This window comes from Callithrix jacchus, chromosome X, assembly GCF_049354715.1.
Source record: "Callithrix jacchus isolate 240 chromosome X, calJac240_pri, whole genome shotgun sequence".
Taxonomy (NCBI): Eukaryota; Metazoa; Chordata; class Mammalia; order Primates; family Cebidae; genus Callithrix; species Callithrix jacchus.
In genome coordinates this window covers 20,496,387-20,506,731 of record NC_133524.1, presented here as the reverse complement: position 1 = coordinate 20,506,731, position 10,345 = coordinate 20,496,387, and the positions used below count along the sequence as shown (strand labels likewise).

Genomic DNA, 10,345 nt, shown 5'->3' with positions numbered 1-10,345 from the left:
ATACACACAAAAAATTAACTGGGCATGGTGGTGCTGCCTGTAATCCCAGCTACTTAAGAGGCTTTGGCAGGAGAATCACTTGAACCCGGGAGGTAGAGCTTACAGTGAGCTGAGATTGAACCACTGCACTCCAACCTGGATGACAGAGATACTGTCTCTAAATAAATAAATTAATTAATAAGGCTGGGTGGGGTGACTCATGCCTGTAATCCCAGCACTTTGGGAGGCCAAGGCAGGCAGATCATGAGGTCAGAAGATTGAGACCACCCTGGCCAACATGGTGAAACCCTGTCTCTACTAAAAATACAGAAATTGGCCAGGTGTGGTGGTGCAGCTCCTGTAATCCCAGCTACTCAGGAGGCTGAGGCAGGAGAATCGCTTGAACCTGGGAGGCGGAGGTTGCAGTGAGCCGAGATAGTGCCATTGCACTCCAGCCTGGGTAACAAGAGCGAAACTCCGTCTCGGGGGGCGGATAAAAATAAGGACTTTAGAGATGGAGCAGTATCAAATGATGAATGTCTAGATTTTCTATACTACAGGTGAACAAAGTAGAAATAAAGGTTATCCGGATTAAGGAACTGAAGGAAACGAGGCTGAGTTGTGGATTTTTGATTCATTGGGAGGATGGCAGTAAATCAGATGGAGAGGAAAACTAATGCCAGGCAGTCAGTAGGTGACAGTGATACAGGAGGCCAAAAGGTGTTACTACCAGATGGCATACAGCCTGAAAGAGCTATTTCACAAGGGGAAGAGAGAATATCAGTGTCAAGCGGAAAGCTTCAAGAGTGAAGAAGACACACTACCTTTGGGGCTGGTGCATGGAATGCGGGAGGACAGAAACCAAGCGAGTAGACAGAGATGAGTTTGAATTGGATGATGGATAGATGTTGGTACCATGCAACCATTTGCGAAATCCAGAGGGGAGGCTTTGTCTTCTCGGAATATGCTTAATTTGAGGCCGTGGGAAATGGTTAGACGGTAGGCGAATGGTTAGAGATTTGCACAAAGCTGGAAGGCCCACGGGACCAAGTTCTGCCCGTGACTGAGCGGTGAACTCCAATCCCTGGGCCTTAACCCCCATGATCCCTGCACCTGGAACGCTCATTAGGTCTCCTTCTTCCCGGCAGGAGGGCGGCAGAGGACGCAGGCGCCTTAGCCGGACACGGCAGGCGGGTGGCAGAGGGCGCAGGCGCCCTGGTCAGAGCGGCCGTGGTGGGAACAGCCGGCAGGGGGCGCAGCGCTCTGGCCCTAGCAGCCCGGGCGGGGCACCCTAGCCGAGAGAGTGGAGGATCGGGGTTCGCGGCAGAACCGGCTCAGCGCGAGGCCGCGAATAGTGGGAAGGGCCAGGGCGGGGGCGGGGCGAGGCGGTTCCGGAAGGAAGTGGTTCCGGGTCCCACGGCCCGGCAGAGGCGGCTGGGTTGCCGCTGCTGTGGGAGGCGGCGGCAGAGTGAGGGGCGAGGCCCGAGGGGCTGGCGGCGGCGGCGGCGGCGGTGACGGCGGAGGGGACTTCCCGGCCGGGTGAGCGGCTGGGTGGGGGGCGGGGCGAAGAGGCCTGGGCCCGCAGGGAGGGCGTGTCCGCCACCCGGGAGGGGCGGTTCTCGGGGTGGAGGTTGGGGCAGCGGGGAGGATGCGGCGGTCCAACTCGGGTTCCCTGGGGACAGCTCCTCTGCGCCCCGTAGGTCCCTTGGTCAGCGCTATCCCTCGGGCGCGGCGACCCTGCTCGGGTTCCCAGGGGACAGCTGCCCGGCGCCCTGAGGTCCCTCGACAGGGGCGGCGACCTGGGCACCTGCTGCCGCGACCCTGATCCTCCGCCGTCTTTGGGCAGGTTGCGGTCCCCGCGGTTCCCTGCGTCTGTCAAGAGGGCGGGGGCCGGGGAGGCGGTGTCCGGGGACAGTGCCCTTGTTCTCGAGGCGGCCCTGGAGGCGTTGCCTGCGGGGTCTGAGCCGAGGACCCCCCGCACCCCGCTTTGTCCTGGTGAGGAGCTCCTACCGCTCAGCGGCATCTTCCTCTGCTAACATCTAGAATGAGCAGTGAAGGCTGCTCTTTATCCTGCATTGTAAAGTAAAACTTGCGTTTTTAGAAACGTCTACTAAAAATTGGCACATCCCCTGTGCTTCTCTAGGTTGTATTGGGAAACTGGGCCAGTCGCTGTCAGGACCGTCCTGTTGGTAGGTCTCGAGGGAGAGAAATGGGAGAGAAACTTACCCCGTAAATATTTTCCTACCCAGGTGCTTTTCGAACTGCTGCTTAGGTGATTGCTTTTTTTCTCCGGGAACAAATTACAAACTGCAGGTAGAAATCAGGAAGGCCTCTTTAGGCTCCTGGCCAGGCAGCCTTTTTAGCATTTTTTCTGAATGTGAACAGGTCCAATCGACAGACCAGAATTTGAAAAGAAAAGGTTTTGCTGTGGAGTCATAACGAGGGCTTTATTTTTCAATGGTATTTTAATGGTAATGGTATAGTAATGTTTTATTTTTAATGGTTTTTTAAATGGCTACTAAAATTTTCTTTTGAAATCACAGCTGTTTCAGTCACTCCCAAGAAATCTTTAAAACGTCTTATTAGAAACATTTTTATATATAGAAACATTTAGTAAGCCATTTATACACATTTCTAAGATAGAAATCACAATGAAGGTACATTGTTTCACCATTCCAAGTAACCATTGTCTTTTTCTATGCAGAGCTTAATATGTGAGTTTTTCTAAAGTAAATTCTCTTTTTTAATCATTTTTTTTACTAGATAGCATGGCTATAATATTATAATTTATTTCATTGGTTATTCTCAGTTCTTCCCTATTTAAATACATTGTTGGGCAAATGTAAAGTCTGCATATCCGTGATTACTTTTGAGTCTCACTCTGTCGCACAGGCTGTAGTGCAGTAGTGCTGTCTCAGCTCACTGCAACCTCCATCTCCTGGATTCAAGCAATTCTCCTGTCTCAGCCTCCCGACTAGCTGGGACTACAGCCTTGCACCACCATGCCCGGCTAATTTTTGTATTTTTAGTAGAGATGGGGCTTCACCATGTTGGCCAGGCTGGTCTCGGACTCCTGACGTCTGGCCGTCCGCCCGCCCTGGCCTCCCAAAGTACTGGGATTACTGGTGTGAGCCACCGTGCCTGGCCCATGATTACTTTCTTTTTTTTTTTTTTTTTTGAGACATAGTTTCGCTGTTGTTACCCAGACTGGAGTGCAATGGCACGATCTCGGCTCACCACAACCTCCACCTTCTGGGTTCAAGCAATTCTCCTGCCTCAGCCTCCCGAGTAGCTGGGACTACAGGCGCGCACCACCATGCCCAGCTAATTTTTGTATTTTTAGTAGAGACGGGGTTTCACCTTGTTGACCAGGATGGTCTCGATCTCTTGACCTCGTGATCCACCCGCCTCGGCCTCCCAAAGTGCTGGGATTACAGGCGTGAGCCACCGCGCTTTCTTAGTGTACATTCCTAGATGATAGAATTGTTGGGCAGAGTATGCACATAAGGGTTTTTTTTTTAAACGTAAATTGCTCAATTTCCCTTTGGAAAGGATGTGCTGTTTTGCACTCCTACCAACAATCTGTGAGTGTCCTTACCCACACTCTCGCAATAGGCAACATTTAAAGGGATTTCTGTAGGAACACTTTTGAGCTATACTTGTACTCCCCAACCAAGAACAAGTACCCCTCTGTAGTCATCACTTTTTTCCTATTTGTTGATAGCACTTCAGCTTCTCATGTTTTATTGCACCTTTACTGTTTTGGTAAAGAAAGGTTATCCAGGTGAGGCAAAGGCGTAATGGAGCAAACAAGAGATTTAAAGTTAGGATGCCCTTGAAATCCAGTATAACTGATTATCCTGAACAAGTCACTTAACTTTTCTAAGGTACTCTTTCCTCAGCAGTGCACTAGGGGTTATAATACATTTGCCTTACCTTTCTTAAGGATAGTTTTAAGGATCCAATGAGACATTTCTGGAAAGTACATTTAGACACGCTTTGTCTTGTTGGTATTTTTTAAAATTATTTTTAATTTTTTATTCTAAAATAGAGACTGTCTCACTATGTCGCCCAAGCTGGTCTCAAACTCCTGAGCTAAAGTGATTCTTCTGCCTTGCCGTGCAAAGTGCTGGGATTACAGGCATGAGCCACTACACCCAGCCATGTTATTACCATCTGGTAAAAATTTCACAGCACAGAAGTATCTTGAGGTTCATACATTTTTTTTAAAGTAAATACCTTAATTCAAAAAGCTATTCTGTGAAACCCTTTGCCCCCATACTCTTTCACTGTTTAAATTTGAAGTTTTTTTTACTGCTGCCCTAGATTACATTCAAAACTTATCAGGGTTATGAAATTAGGTGAGTGAATGAATCTGCACAAATGCTGAAGGAGCAAGTATTTAAAAGCACTATATAAAGCGGAGGGGGACAAGTATAACACTAAATAAAACATAGTACTTGGGCTCATGATAAATAAAACATGGTCTTTGTGCCCTGCAGGCTACATTATCCAGGCAGCAGAGGGCATAAAAGCTGGTTTTTAAATTTAGACGGCAATTTTAGATGTGATGCCTGATGTCAACTATTCTCAAGTATGCTAAAGCCCAGTTCTGCTGACCAAGCATCTGAGCAAGTGACCAGGTAGTCTCCACAGGGTCATCTTTCTGAAGGTAGGAGTTGCAAGATGAGAAAGTATTAGTATTATAGCCTAAGAACCTGGGTTCTAATTTCAGGTCCCTTACCTGGGGCAGATCAGTTAACTTTTTTGAGGCTGGTTTTGTTCACTTATGAAATGGGGATAATTCCAGCTTCCTCGAGTGTTTGTTGTGAGGATTACATGACACAGTACATGTACAACACTGAGTGAACCCGGAAGTACTGGCACTCATGTCAGTTACCCACTAGAGATTTAGCTTCTCCAGGAAGGAAACTAGGTCTCTTTTAACTTTGTATTCCTAGCCCCTAGCAGTCACTGGTACTTAGTAATGTTTGATAAATTAACGTAGAATGTGACCATTGATAAAAATTCAGTTTGGGGGCCGGGGAGACCAGGGCGAGTGGATCATCTGAGGTCAGGAGTTTGAGACCAACTGGCCAACGTGGTGAAACCCCATTCCTGCTAAAAATACAAAAAGTAGCCAGGCGTGGTGGTGCATACCTGTAGTTCCAGCTACTCAGGAGGCTGAGGCATGAGAATTGCTTGAACCCTAGAGGCAGAGGTTGCAGTGAGTCAAGATCATGCCACTGCATTCCATCCTGGGTGACAGAGCGAGCCTCTGTCTCAAAAAAAAAAAAATTCAATTTGGACCAATGAAGAAGGTAATATGTAAATATGGAATATTGGGAAAAATTGACTACATTATTTGGAGTTAATATTAAGGAATCAAAGGAAACATTGAACTAATCTCTGCTATGACTGTCATTCTAGTTTAGATCCCTAATGCCAGGCAAATAGTCTCTCCTTATTTATTATTATTATTATTATTGAGATGGAGTCTTGCTCTGTTGCCAGGTTGGAGTGCAGTGGCTCAATCTCGGCTCATTGCAACCTCCACCTCCCGGGTTCAAGCAATTTCCCTGCCTCAGCCTCCTGAGTTGCTGGGACTACAGGCGTGCACCACTATGCCTGGCTAGTTTTTTGTATTTTAGTAGAGATGGGGTTTTACCACGTTAGCCAGGATGGTCTCGATCTGTTAACATCGTGATCCACCCACCTCGGCCTCCCAAAGTGCTAGGATTACAGGTGTGACCCACTGTGCCCGACCTATTTATTATTTTTTTTGAGACAGAGTCTCTCTGACACCCATGCTGGAGTGCAGTGGCGCAGTCTCGGCTCACTGCAACCTCTGCCTCCCGGGTTCAAGCGATTTTCCTGCCTCAGCTTCCCAAGTAGCTGGGACTACAGGTGCACGCCACCACACCCAGCTAATTTTTGTATTTTTAGTAGAGATGGGGTTTCACCATGTTGGCCAGGATGGTCTCAATTTCTTGACCTTGTGATCCACCCACCTCGGCCTCCCAAAGTGCTGGGATTACAGGGGTGAGCCACCATGCCCTTATTAAGAATAAATATCAGATTTTGTGAGAACCTGGCTCATTAGAACAACAAGAACAACAACAAAAAGAATAAATATACTGGCTGAGCATGGTGGTTCATACTTAAAATCCCAGCACTTTGGGAAGCTGAACTGGGAGGATCACTTGAGGCCAGGAGTTTGAGACCAGCCCTGGCAACATAGCAAGATCCTGTCTCTACAAAAATAAAAATAAATTAGCTGGGTTTGGGGCATGCACCTGTAGTCACAGCTACTGAAAGGGTGAGGTGCAAGGATCACTTGAGCCCAGGAGTTTAAGGCTGCAGTAAGCTATGATTGTACTATTGCACCCCAGCCTGGGTGATGGAGTGGGACCTGGACTCAAAAAAAAAAAAAGAAAGAAAAAACTGACTCAAGTTTCTCCCATTTTGAAACCTCATTCCTAGTCCTCTAATCACCCTGCTAGTTTCCTCTCCTTCCCTTCCTAGGTGGGCTGTTTGAAAGAGTTGTTAGTAATTGGCTCTCTCAGTTTCCTGACCTTCTACTTAGTCTTCAAAGCATGTGTTAACACTTTTCATTCCTTTTATTTGATCTCTCTGCAGTATTTACCATGAAAGTCTCCCTTCTTGAAATATCCTTTTTTCGTTTCTGAGATTCTATGTTCCAAGGTTCCCTTCTTCCTCCCAGGAAGTTCCTTCTCACTTTCTCCTTTACTTGTTCATCTTCCTCCAAAGACTGATTTTCCTGCAGGCTTGATCCTTCTTGTGCTATAGTGTCTCTGGAATAATTTATAGAGCATTGAGGCTATCTCATGTTTGAAGATTTGGTAGAATTCCCTATGAAACCATCTGGGCCTGACGCTTTTTCATGTGATATTTCCTTTATAACTTTCTAAATATTTTTTTCTGTGGAAATTGGTCTATTTAAGCTTTCTAACTCTAATGGAGAAAATTTTGGTGATCTGTGCTTTTCTAGCAAATTATCCCTTTCATCTGGGTTTTCAAATTTATTTGGTAGAGTTCTACAAAAATACCCTTCATTATTTTAAAAATTGTTCATCTTATTTCCTCCATGCCATTTCTCATTTTGTGTTTTTGTGCTTTTTCTCCCCTTATCTAGTAGTTTATTTTTTTTCAAAAACTGCAGAATTTTGAATTATTGATTAGATCTGTTTTTCTGGTTTTTTTTTTCATTCTTTTCTTCTACTTTCATCTTTTTTGTTTTGTTTTTTTCCTGAGACAGGGTCTCACTCTGTTACTCAGGCTTGAGTGTAGTAGCACTGTCTCAGCTTACTGCAGCCTCCCTGGGCTCAAGCAATCCTCCCACCTCAGCCTCCCAAGTAGCTGGGACTACAGTGGTGCGCCACCACACTTGGCTAATTTTGTTCATTATTTTTTGTAGAGACAAGGTCTTCCTGTGTTGCCCAGGCTGGTCTTGAACTCCTGGCCTCAAACAATCCTCCTGCCTCTGTCTCCCAGAGTGCTGGGATTACAGGCATGAGCCACTGTGCCTGGCCTACTTTCATCTTTATTATTTCCTTCCATGTCCTTTCTTTTGGTTTATTTTGTTATTTTTAAAGTTTTTTCTTTTTTCTTTTTTTTCTGAGGCAGGGTCCCACCCTGTCACTCAGGCTGGGGTGCAGTGCTCAATCATAGCTCACTGTAGCCTTGAATTCCTGGGCTTTAGCAGTCCCCCTGCCTTAGCCTCCCAAGAGGCTAGGACTACAGGTGTGTGCCACTACACCTAGCTAATTATTTTTTAATTATTTTTTTGTAGAGACAGGGTCTTGTTGTGTTTCCCAGGCTAGTCTCAAACTCCTGGCCTCAAGTGATCTTCCCACCTTAGCCTTCCAAAGCATTGGGATTACAGGTGTGAGCCTACTGTGTCCATACTATTTTTAAGTCTTTGTGACCTTGTCATCAAATTTATTTGTTTTTATTCTTTCATTTTTACTGATAATTGTGTTTAGGGTAATGAATTTTCCTCTGATTACTGCTTTAAATACATGCTATAGAATTAGATGTGTAGGCTGGTTCGAGTGCAGTGGTATTTACAACTAATTGATGACAACCAGTTCCAGATGTCTTTGTTCCTTCTTCACTCCCGCTGGTTCACTTAACTAGCCTTAAAAAATAAAAATAAAAAAGAATCTGATAATGTAGTGTTTTAGTGTCACTATTTCTTTAAAAATGCGTAATTTTAGTTCTAGAATACCCAGGAGTTGCTTAATAGGAGGCTATTAAAGTTCTTTCTGTTTTTAAAATTTTTGTTAGTAAATTCTAGTTTTATTTCATTATAATCACACCTATTGTGTGTAATATTTATACTTTATTGAAGTAGAAATATTTTTTCTTTATGACCTCATATATGATTATTTTGGTGAATGTGGTGTGAGCAGTTGAGAAGAAACTGTATTCACTAGTATCAGAGTGTAGAGTTTTATAAACATCCCTAAGAATTACTCTATTGAGTATGCTGTTTAGATTGTAAATCTCCTTATATTTGGTTTACCTAATATGTCTTGTACAAAGAATGGTGTACTGAAGTCTCCTATTACTAGTGTGGTTACAGTGTCTCCTTACATCTCTTGTAGTTTTTGTCTAATGAAGGTGATTGCTGTGTTATGTTTATATATTATATATATAATATATATATATATTATATATATATATAGAAACGGAGTTTCCTTCTTGTTGCCCAGGCTGGAGTGCAGTGGCACTATCTCAGGTCACTGCAACCTCTGCCTCCTGGGTTCAAGCGATTCTCCTGCCTCAGCCTCCTGAGTAGCAGGGATTACAAGTGTTTGCCACCCTGCCCATCTAATTTTTGTATTTTTAGTAGAGATGGAGTTTCACTATGTTGGCCAGGCTGGTCTCAAACTCCTCACCTCAGGTAATCCACCTGCCTCAGCCTCCTAAAGTGCTGGGATTATAGGTGTGAGCCACCGAAATAAATATATTTATATGTTCTATCTTCATTGTGAAGTGTGGCTTTTAGCATTTAAAAAATATCTTTTTGTGTCACAGTTAATGCTTTAGGGCTTGGATTCTGCTTTGCCCTGAGACCAGGATCGCCATCCCTACTCTTCTCCCCACCAAGGAGTCGCCCAGGCTGGAGTGCAGTGGCACAATCTCGGCTAACTGCAACCTCCACCTTCAAGGCTTCAAGCATTTCTCCTGCCTGAGCCTCCTGAGTAGGTGGGATTGCAGGCACCCACCATTACACTGGGCTAAGTTTTGTATTTTTAGTAGATATGGGGTTTAATTATGTTGGTCAGGCTGGTCTCAAACTCCTCTTGACTTCAGGTGATCCATCTGCCTCAGCCTCCAAAAGTGCTGGGATTACAAGCAAGAGCCACTCCCCACTGGCCACCTACTCGCTTTTGGTTTCCATTTACCTGGTATACTTTTTCCAGCCATTTATTTATTTATTTAGAGACTGGGTCCCACTCTGTTGCCCAGGCTGGAGTACAGCGGTACGATCTTGGCTCACTGCAACCTCTGCCTCTTGAGTTCAAACAGTTCTTCTGTCTCAGCCTCCTGAGTCGCTGGGACTACAGGCGCACACTACCATGCCCAGCTAATTTTTTGTATTTTTACTGGAGACAGGGTTTCACCATGTTGGCCAAGCTGGTCTCGAACTCCTGACCTCTGGTGATTCACCCGGCTGCCTTGGCCTCTCAAAGTGCTGGAGTTACAGACGTGAGCCACCATGCTTGGTCTAGCCTTTTATTTTTAACTATTCAGGATCACTTTGCAGCTGGGTATTGTGACTCACGCCTGTAATCTCAGCACTTTTGGAGGCCAAGGTGGGCGGATCACCTGAGGTCAGGAGTTCGAGATCACCCTGGCCAACATGGTGAACCCTCATCTCCACTAAAAATACAAAAAACTTAGCTGGGCATGGTGGCACACGCCTGTAGTTCCTGCTACTTGGGAGGGTGAGGCATGAGAATCGCTTGAACCCTGGTGGTGGAGGTTGCAGTGAGCCAAGATTGTGCCACTGCACTCCAGCCTGGGCAACAGAGAGAGCCTCCGTCTCAAAATTTAAAAAGGAAAAAAAAAGAAAAGAATCACTTTGGTTTAGATATGTTTTTTGTACTGTAAAACTCATTGAGGTTTCTTTTGTTAGTCAAATTGAAAATTTTTATTGCAATAGGTGTATTAAGCCCACTTACATTTATTGTCAGGACTGATATATTTGACCTCAAATCCATCATAGTATTTTATAATTATGTGTGTTTGTTATATTTGCCATTTCTCTATGAAGGGTAGATATTTTGCTCTTTTATTACAAAAAGTAGGGTATGTGGGGAGGGGTATTTAGGAA

The 10,345-nt window shown here is 45.1% G+C and overlaps 1 protein-coding gene across 26 annotated transcripts in view; it reads left to right on the top strand.

Moving 5' to 3' along the window:
• The first annotated feature begins 1,382 nt into the window (after positions 1-1,382).
• Positions 1,383-10,345, top strand: part of BCLAF3 (BCLAF1 and THRAP3 family member 3) — a 78,086-nt gene continuing 69,123 nt past the window's right edge. For all 26 annotated transcript variants that reach the window (XM_078364246.1, XM_078364247.1, XM_035287852.3 and 23 more), the window contains exon 1: positions 1,383-1,518. The gene's annotated coding sequence lies outside the window, so the exon portion shown is untranslated. The remainder of the gene's footprint in view (positions 1,519-10,345) is intronic.